Source organism: Ursus arctos, unplaced genomic scaffold (genome assembly GCF_023065955.2).
Source record: "Ursus arctos isolate Adak ecotype North America unplaced genomic scaffold, UrsArc2.0 scaffold_3, whole genome shotgun sequence".
Classification (NCBI taxonomy): domain Eukaryota; kingdom Metazoa; phylum Chordata; class Mammalia; order Carnivora; family Ursidae; genus Ursus; species Ursus arctos.
Genome location: NW_026622985.1, coordinates 65,904,823 through 65,914,589, shown reverse-complemented (window position 1 = coordinate 65,914,589; position 9,767 = coordinate 65,904,823). Strand labels below are relative to the sequence as shown.

The following is a 9,767-nucleotide window of genomic DNA, read 5'->3' as shown; positions in this document are numbered from 1 at the left end:
GTAACAACATATTGCAACAGATCGAATGCAGAAGAAGAACGTGGGAATTCACCTGTTTCTCTTAAGCCTGATAGTAAAGAGATTTGCAAAAAAATGTAGAAAAGTCCATTTTTTTCTCAATGAGTTTTTTAAAAAATGTAGTCCTTATTCAAAAAAGTTGATTATAGTAACATGTAATGGGTTTTTCATTTAAAAAAGTGAATTAAACATAAGCCTAAAATTCTTCTGTCTTAATTTTTAATACAGGAAATATAGACATATATAACCCACACAAACAAAAGCTCTTTAAAGTTCTCATTTTTAAGAACGTAAAGAGATCTTGAGACCAAAAAGTGTGAAAACCTCTATGCTATCTTGGACTATTTGCTTACTAATTTTAAGTATGTATGAATAGAAATAGATTTGAAATATAAATATATTCATAGAATTTGTAAATTTAATTTGAAATATAAATATATTCATAGAATTTGTAAATTTAATTATTTCAGATTAACCTTGCTTAAATATCTCCTTGAATATTAGACATGTCTAACCACACTTTAATTTTGTACCTCAGTGAGGAATACATATATGATTCATTTTCTCTCTGATGACATTAATGCCACATGGAGGGCTGTTCGAATATAAGAAGACAAATCATTGTATCTCAACTCCACACACAAAGCCAAATATTCAGTTTAGAATTTAATTGATGGATTGAAGAAAATGGGATGTTCTGAGGATTTACCCCAGCTTCATTTTTTTTAAATAGACTGTTTTTTAGAGGAGTTTTATAGAGAAATTGAGCAGAAAGTATAGACTTCCAATATATTCCCTGACCCCACATTTGCACAGCTTTCTCAACTATCAATATCCCAGAACCAAAGTAGTATATTTGTTACAATCGATGAACCTACGTTGACACATCATTGTTACTCAGAGTCTGTAGTGTATGGTTACTGTTCACTCTTGGTATTGTACATTCTATGGTCTGACAAATGTATAATGCTATATATCATCCTGACAGTGTCATGGAGAATATTTTCAGTGCCGTAAAAATCTGTGCTTCACCTATTCTTCCCTTCCCCTAGCCCTGCAACCCTGGGCAAGCACAGATCTTTTTACTGTCTCCATAGTTCTACCTTTTCCAGAATGGCACATAGTTGGCATCATACACTATACCCTATACTGTAGCCTTTCCAGGTGACGTCAGCTTCTCAAGCCCATTTGATGAATCTTAGTGACAAAGTTCAGTCAGATTTAGCAACACTTTTTGTATGTTAATTAACTTCCCTTATACTAAAAATCAGACATACCTGTCTTTGTTATTTATCCATGTATATTCCATTCCAAAGAGTCAGCTCCTAATGGCCAGGAATTCCATGTATTTAATTTGGGTTCATCTAAATTGATTATTAATGATTAGTACCGTTAACCCAAAAAATAAAACAGCCACTTACTTTATGAGCAAAATGTGTTTATTTAGTAATAGTAGAGAAGTGCGATTTGGGATATGCAAGCTATGGCAAAAACCACAGGCAAATGCAACAAACAAAGGAGAGGATTGTTATTTTATGGAGAAGAAGGAGGACGTCAGGAGGTGTTGTTTTCAACGTAAGCCCGCTGGCGAAAAGCAAGAGTGCAAAATGATGATGGTTTCTCATTGGCTGGGTTCCGCATTTCTTATAGGGGATGCAGTGTGCATCTTTCCCTGCTAAGGACTGGCATTGATGATTCTTTCCTGTTGAGGATTGCTCTCTTGGGGTCTATAATTAATGTGGAGTGGGTGGTACAGTTGTAGCCTCCCAACTCCACTTTAGTGAGGTTTCCCTTTATTAATTTTCACAATGCCAATAGAGTCCAGTCAAATTTACAGACAGGTCACTACTGCTATTTGATGATGGTGGTCCTCTCAGCTAAGTGCTCATGCAATTAAATCCTTAAGCCCTGGCAGGGTAGAACTTGCCCTACAGTAACTATTTCGGTAATGAATGAGAAAAACTACAAAACTGGCGACACCCTCTTTGCAGGAAAGCAATTTTATTCTCGGGAGATGCTAGGAGTTCTCGTTATCAGGTCGTTTGAGTCTCTGAGTAGGTTCGTAAACTTTTAGAATTAATTCTGAACCAAAGTACCAGAGCCCCCGGTACTAACATTTGTATTAAGTGATTTGAAAATGCACAGAAGAGTTTCTCACCATTAGTAAGATAAAGACAGAAATAATAAAAGATATAATTGGAGGAGGGATAAAAGAGAGGATAAATATTTTATGTCTGTTTGGTAGGTTTAGGTTCCACTTGGTTGGTTGGTTGCTTTAACAACCACCTGTAAGTCTGTACCACTTGAAGATAAAAGCTTAGGTATGAAATTCCAGCTTTTCCAAAGTAAATCCCCTCTTCTGGATTATTCCTTTTGGCTTGGCCTAGAGAGAGCAAAATTGAAATAGTTTTCCTGTGTACACTTTAGTAGAAAAAGCGCAATAACGGGGTCCAGAGGGGGAACACTGGAAAGGCTCTTTGCCACTATGTGCACTCCAAGCAACTGATGGGGTCTCCGTTTCCTGACCTCTGTAACAAGGGGGAGAGCTGAAGACACAGTTTCAGAGTTTCAGCTCTCTGTTGTCCTCTCTGTCATTGGTACGGTGCAGAATTTAGAGTAAGTGCTCGGTCATTGCTTGCTGAATGTTACTTTTGATCCCTTGAAATTCCACGACGGGTTTTGGGCCTAACCCAGGCGGGTCTGGGGCGGGGGGGTCGTGGGGGGAGGGGGCGGTGCCGGTTTTCCGCCGGGGGCGGAGCTTCGCGCGGCTCCCGCGCGCTGGGGAATGGAGGCGGAGCTTTGCGCTGGCGGAGGGCGGGGCTAGCGTGGGGACTTCCCCTGGGCTGAGCTGCGCAGCGGGTGCGGAGGGCGGGAGCTCGGCGGCGGTTCGGGGGTTCCGAGAGGCTGGAGGGGGTGGGTGGGCGCGCAGCCGCCGACACCTGGCGGCCCCCTGGACTTGGGACCCTTACGAGGGAGTCGGCTCCCGGCGGGGCGGGAATTGCTGGGAGGCTGAGGGCTGCTCGGCCGCGAGTCCTGCGGTGTCGCGAGCATGTGTGCTTGCGCGTGTTTATCTGAGGGCCCGCGCGGCGGCCGGCCCTGCCGCCGGCTCCTCAGGCTAACGAAGGTTGCAAACCGGCGCCTAACCGAGGCGACACCTAGTCGGGAGGCGGCTCGCTCTTCCCCGCCAAGTGGGCACCCCCGGATCGCGCCCTCTCCGCGTCCCCCTCTTAGGGGACAACTCCGGCTCCAAGCCTTGGCCGTGAGGGAGCGCTGTGGGGACGTGCTGTCCTCTGCCTTGAACTGTTGGGCATGTGGTGGGAGTTTCTGAGGCTTGAACATCAGGATTTTAAAGCACCTGTCTGTCTCTGTCATTTTTACTTTTAGGGTTTTGGCCAAATTGGGCGAGGGCACAAAATAACCACTTACCCCTTCTCACCGAGGAAGAACGGGAGAAAGGGTAAGTAAGGAACGATCAGGGGTGGAAGGAGCTAGGACTATAGTAAGAGAGGGAGAGAAAATTTAGATTCAGAACTGCCCCTGGGGGAGTTAGGGGCCTGATTCTACCATTTCATCAGGAACCGGAGGCCCACCTTCAAGGGTCACAGGCTCCAAACCCAAGAGCTTTTTCAGGCCTAGAGTCTGTAGAGCTGGCTGGAAGTTCGGCAGATTGGCGAAGATCCCTTTTCGCCACTTGACCTGACAGAAAACTGTCATTACCCTTCCCGTCTTTGGAACGTGGGTCTTGCAGTTGTCTGCCTCCAGTCATGTCTCTCTCTAAGCTAACTTTGATTAATCCCAGAGACTGTAGTATTGAAGACTCCTGGTCCTGCTTGAGTATTGACAGGAACCCCACCCACAGATCATTACATTTTAAGAAGAGACTCCTGTAAAAATTCTTTAGACCGCCAAAGGGTAAAGTTAATTAGCAATATGATAACTGTTGAAATTCTTTTGGGATCTTCTCATGAGCTCTTAGAGGAAGGTTTGTGGGGTGTTTTTTTGTTTTTTTTGGTGTGGGGGGTGACATTACCAGCCTGGGCCTTTTTCTCTTGACTTTCATTTTGATACCCCTCACAGATAATTCTGTTCACTTCTGAAAAGTAGCCAGACAGCACACTGAAGCCCTTGGGGGTTTGCTGTAATTTTCAGTGTGATCTCTTTCAATGGTTCTTTTGTGCAAATTTTCTGTCGCTTCTCCAGTATATGTCCTTCTACCTTCTTACTGGTGAAATGAAACTCAGCTCCTGTCAGAAGGTTTGGAATACCTTATGCATCCTATGTGTCTCACATAAACAAACGTTTTAAATTAGTTAAAATTCAGGTTAGTGGCAAGCAAGAATGTAGCAAACCATTCTTGGACACTTACACAGGAAAGCTAGAATTGCCCTCTGTGGCAACTTGACATTGGCTGCCTGTGTCTTGAACCTGTGTTCTTATTTGTGTGGACTCGAGTGCTAGATAACCATATAGTTAATGAAAAACCAGAAAATAGTTGTTTATTGATGATGGGTTCATTCGTTGATTCAGTAGATATTCATTATCTTTTCCCACAAAAGCGTGGAACACTGATACATAAGTAGGACGGTAAAAATGATGAGACTGGGTTTGGAGATGGCCATTTGGAGAAGGCCTTTCACCAGTTTTCTGTGGATTTTTGGAATACTTAAGTGTTAATGCACAAGACCTTCCCTATACTGTTGATCTTAGTCATGTGCAGGTCTGTACAGTGTTGTGGAAGGACAGTGCTGTTTTTCTGCCTTCTAGTACTTTCAGTGATAAACTTTCGAGAATTACCGACCATGGTGATTTGTGTCCCGTTTTAGAATATTGTTGTTACTGTACAGAGAATCAGTTCTGAACTCAGGTTTGGCTGCTGGCAGCTTGAAAATCAATACTTGAGAGACAGGTGAGAGTCAAGCAGGAAAGGAAAGATTGTTTTATTCAAGAAGCCAGCAACCTGGGAGGATGGTGGACTAATGTCCTAAAGACCCATCTTCTCAGTCCAGGTGAAACTGGAGAGTTTTAAAGGGGAAGGCGTGAAAAATGGGGCAGGGGGTGCTACATGAAGGAGAAGCTGGGGCCCAGGAGGTTATTGGTATGCCTACATGATCCTGAACAGACTTGCTGGCATCAGCAGCAGCTGTTTTCAAATGTGATTAGGCGTTATCTTCTGGGAAAGTTTGGTCCTTCACTCCTCAAGGCCAGTGGTTTGCAAATCTCAAGGAAAGTAGGTTAGCTTGGCTACAGACCAAGGAACGTAGGTCAGCAAGCAAGGAGTGCATAAGCTTGAGGCAAGTTAACCCTTAAGACCAGTTGGAGTGCCATTATAGTGGTATAGTCATTTTGCAACATAATAAATGTACCACTATAAAAATTTTAGATGAGGATAATATTTTGAATTGTTCCATAAAGATGACATAAGATGAGAAAACATGGAGTGTTAATTAAGGATGATGCACTTAAGAAAATAAATACTAGGCTGTTCACTTGTATGAGTTTCTGTACATTTAACTTCATTTTTTATTGAAGATGACTTTTTCTGGCTACAAAGGATATGTAGGGTTAAAAAAAGTTATTTAAAAATGAGTCTTGCAGGGATATAAAAGGTAGAAAGTGAGTCTCTTATGAACCGACTCTCAGATGAACCCTCTCAACTATTTGTTTCTTTCTTCAACTTTTTGTTTCATGATTATATGTTATTACTTGGCAAAACTGTAAATTTCTTCTTTTTACCTCCATATTCTTGGCTGTGTACCACCAGTCCTGTTCCACCCCCCAGTCTTAATGTAGAAGTGGCATGTCTTTCAGAGTCTTTTAGAAATGGTCTCAAGTCCTGGCTCTTACCTCATTAGCTCTGTGACTTTGTGAGCCAGTTAAAACTTTGCTCCCTAACTTTTCACCTGTCAAAACAGAACAATGAATATATTAAAAAATGTGCAAAAAACAACATCTGGCATATAGATACTAGCTGTTAATTTCCCTCCCTTTTTATCTGGTCACCTATCACATTCTTAATGATCTTTGCAATTGAAGCAAGGTATCTCATACTTACATTTACTTTACTTATTTACTTTACCATACTTTACTTACATTCCTGAAGGTGGGTGTTTGCATTTTCACAGTGATCTCCTGTTAAACCTGATCCTAGAATTTCTGGGACAAGGACTGACACCTGATGGGGTTTGAATCCCCTCCCCCCACCATGAAATCATTCTACAGCCATGTCTAAAGAGTGTCAGCTTGAAAAATGAAGGGAAAGGTTTCTATAAATGTGTTTAAAAGCTCTGACACTGTTCCTAACGTGGGAAAGACATAGTACCACATTTAGCTGAGTGCTTAAATTTAGGATTTCTATTTCAGAAATGTCTTTGGTTTATAAGAATTACAATAAAAATGCTGATGCTTCATGTCCAAACTGTCATGATTTTGCCAAGTTGTGGGTTTAATATACAGCTAAGCTGTGTATTTAGTGTATCTAATACAGCTCTGAAAGCCAAGAAAGACAAGTCCACAGACATCTGATTTTTACACCAGACATCTGGTTTCACTTTTCTAAGGAGTACATTTTGTCAGTAGATTATAGGCATATCAGCTGTACTGCTGTAGTTGGTGGCATTCTATCATAAGCTCTGGTCTGTAGGGTTTAGTGTGATGTTTTATTCAAATGACAGCACACTGTAAACGAGCACCTGGTCAGATAAGCACACTTCCCACAGGTGTCTTCTAGTGTCATTGTTCTTACAAGTTAACAAGGTAAAATAGTTTCTATCCTTGGTGATTTTTTTGTGGAAGAAAAATATTCTTAAAGAAAAGCCTCGCTAAAGAGCCCATGGTGTTCCAGAAATTCATTTTCAAGTCATTTTTTTGGTCATGTTGAACAGTGTACTTATAGGAATAAAATAACAAGTAGCATTTAGATTTCCAGATCAGGACCCCAAAGCTATTTTATTTTATTTTATTTTATTTTATTTTATTTTATTTTATTTATTTTATCTTATCTTATTTTTTATTATTTGTTTTTAAAAAAACTACCCTGAAATCAAGACCTGAGCTGAGATCAAGAGTTGAACGCTTAACCGACTGAGCCACCCAAGGTGCCCCACCAAAGCTTATTTTAACTCATTGTATGCCCACTACATATTAGTGGTATACTGTAGACTTTAGCCAACATTTATAATAGTGTTTTGGAGAGTGATATATTCTGAAGTCCAATTTAGAATAGCTAGACTACATCTCTTTTCATTTTGAGGCAGTCAAGAGTATAGACATACTCTAAAGGCTGTTATCTCTGGGTTTTCAGGCTCTCTGGGTTTTTTAGGTTCTCTGATTACTTAGCTGTGATCTTGGATACAAATTCTTCATCTATAAAATGGGTTAATAACTCATGATTACTCTGAGATTTAGTGAGTGTAAAGTAGCACAGTATCTAGTACAAAACTGGCCCTCAGTAAATAGTTTCATTTCTTTCCTTTAGTTCCTGGCCACAAGAACAAAGATTGCCAACCTAGCCCCTAGCTCCTGCCTTATATCTCAGACTAATCCACTAGTAGGACCTGTGGCTCCAGCAGAGGGAAATTACCCCTGGAATCTGGAATTTAGTAGTGGAGGCTCGAACAGGCTATGGAGAATAATGACAAAGGGGAGGAATGGTGCACTGACAGAGGAATGGGCCAATCTTTTGATCAGTCCATGGGCTTAGGCCGATGAATTAATTACTTGACTGTAGAAAGAACCACCTTTATCTCTGGCCTTTCTGTTGATCTTTTGTCAGCTGCTGATTCCTACCTCTTTATTGCCTGCTTAGTCTATTGATAAGTTCTTTTTTTTTTTTTTTTGTTACCTTGACAATACCTGAATAATCATTTATTTCAGTTTTTTTAGTAGGTGGGACTTAATAAAAGGTGTCCCTACTTCCTTAAGATCTGGACTTCTTCTATACTTGAAGTCCAGTTGATCTTCTTGTCCTTTCATTGGCCTACAGTTCATTAATTCCTTTTTTCTTTTAAACTATATGCTATGTGCATTGAACTTGTGCTGAGGATAAAAGGATGAAGTCACTGTCCTTGATCAAGGATCTTCTAGTCTAGTAGGACAATAGATAGACATCTTGACCAACAGTTCAAATATTATGTGCTATTTGCCCTAACAGAGATATAAGTACAAAGGAAGGCTAACAGGAGCTCCTGATCCCTGATGGAAATGCCAGGGGAGGATTTTAGCAGTGGTTGTGTTTGAGCTGAATCTTGAAAGCTGAGTAGAAGTGGGCAGGTTGACAAGCAGCAAAGGGCATTTCCACGCAGGGCTAATAGTGTGAGTAGTTGTATGGCATTATGAGGGCCTGGTGTGTTCAGGGAGCTGTATGTAGGTCAGTTATATTAGAGTGTGAAGGGCAAAGTCAGGAGTGAAAGGAGATGAAACCAGATAGCTAAGTCAGGGCACACTTCCTATGCCACATGCAGCATTGTGAGTGACATGAAAGGTCACCGTGAAAGCAGTGTGCTGGGTAGATTGGGGAGAGTGAGGTGCCAGGTGGGGAAGCAAGACTGGAGGCCCAAGCAGACAGTGTATTAGTATGGATAATGGGAACCTGAGAGCTGAGACAAGGCTGAAAGTAGTGGAGATAAATGAGAATGTTTAGGAAAAATATTTAGGAGTAGGGAAAATTGGCTGGTCTTTGCAACTGTTTGAATGTAACAGGAATGGAGGAGTGAGGGTGCTGCAATAGCTGCCAGGTTTTTGGGTATTGAGAGGGGAGAGCAAAGAGGAAGCAGGTTGGAGGGGCAGCTGATGAGTTCATGTTGGGACATGTGATTAAAATGCTTGCAGGCATATCCTTGGCGAGTTGGGGCTGTCTAGGAGGCAGTTGGATATGAGGTCTTGGAGCATCACAAGGGATGTGGAGGCTGGAGATGCAGATTTCGGAGCGCCTACTGTATGGAGAGTAGTTGAAGGTGTGGGTAAGGACAAAAGTGCTTAGAGGAACTGCATAGGAAGAGAAGAGAAAAGGGCTCAAAAGTAAGTCCTGGAGAATATTTGAAATTCTAAGGACAAACCAAGACAGAGACAGATATAAGGATGTTGAAGGGGAATGGCTGAGAGAGGCTGGGAGGAAAGACAAAGCAAAACTTTTCAGACTGACTTGCAGAGTTTCAAGAAGTAGAACTCAATTAAGAATGGAATGCTATGAATCATCGAGTTATTTCTACAAACTCGAAGATTGTAAAGTGCCTGTTAGATGTCAGTGGTTCCATTGTACTGGTGGAGGCAGAGATTACACTGCATGGGTAGAGGAGTGAGTAGGAGGGGAGGAAGTGAGGAGAGAGTAGGTGTGCTTGGGCCTCTCCTCAGAGATTCTGACTTCATTGATCTTCAGTCCAGAATTTTCAAAGCTTGCCAAGGGATTCTAATACATGTCTAAGGATGAGAACCACCATGGCAGACTTCTTTTTTTGAGGGGAGAGAGAGCATGTATGTATGCTGAGAGGAAGGAGTCCCATAGGGAGGCGTTGAAAAGGTGGTTACCTGTAATCACTGTTCTTTGTCATGTTTCTTGTGACTAAAAATTAGATTGTCACTGTCTTTGCCTAATCTTCCCTTTGAAACAAACAAAATGCATACCTGACCCCACTTTTCAATATCCTATGTACCCTTTTTTTTTCCTGGCCCAAAGTTCCACTGCTAACTTGCTCTCCCCAACATCTGGCCTTTTTGCATACATTATTCTCTGACCTAATCCACTTTTGGAGGGA

The 9,767-nt window shown here is 41.6% G+C and overlaps 1 protein-coding gene across 9 annotated transcripts in view; it reads left to right on the top strand.

Annotated features, from left to right (window-relative positions):
* The first annotated feature begins 2,811 nt into the window (after positions 1 to 2,811).
* Positions 2,812 to 9,767, top strand: part of IMMP2L (inner mitochondrial membrane peptidase subunit 2) — an 821,223-nt gene continuing 814,267 nt past the window's right edge. For 3 of the 9 annotated variants that reach the window (XM_057304130.1, XM_026509501.4, XM_044387639.3), the window contains exons 1-2: positions 2,833 to 2,877; positions 3,403 to 3,475. The gene's annotated coding sequence lies outside the window, so the exon portion shown is untranslated. Of the gene's footprint in view, positions 2,932 to 3,402; positions 3,476 to 9,767 lie in introns of all 9 variants that reach the window. The other 6 variants (XM_044387634.3, XM_044387643.3, XM_044387636.3 and 3 more) reach the window with 5 other exon arrangements.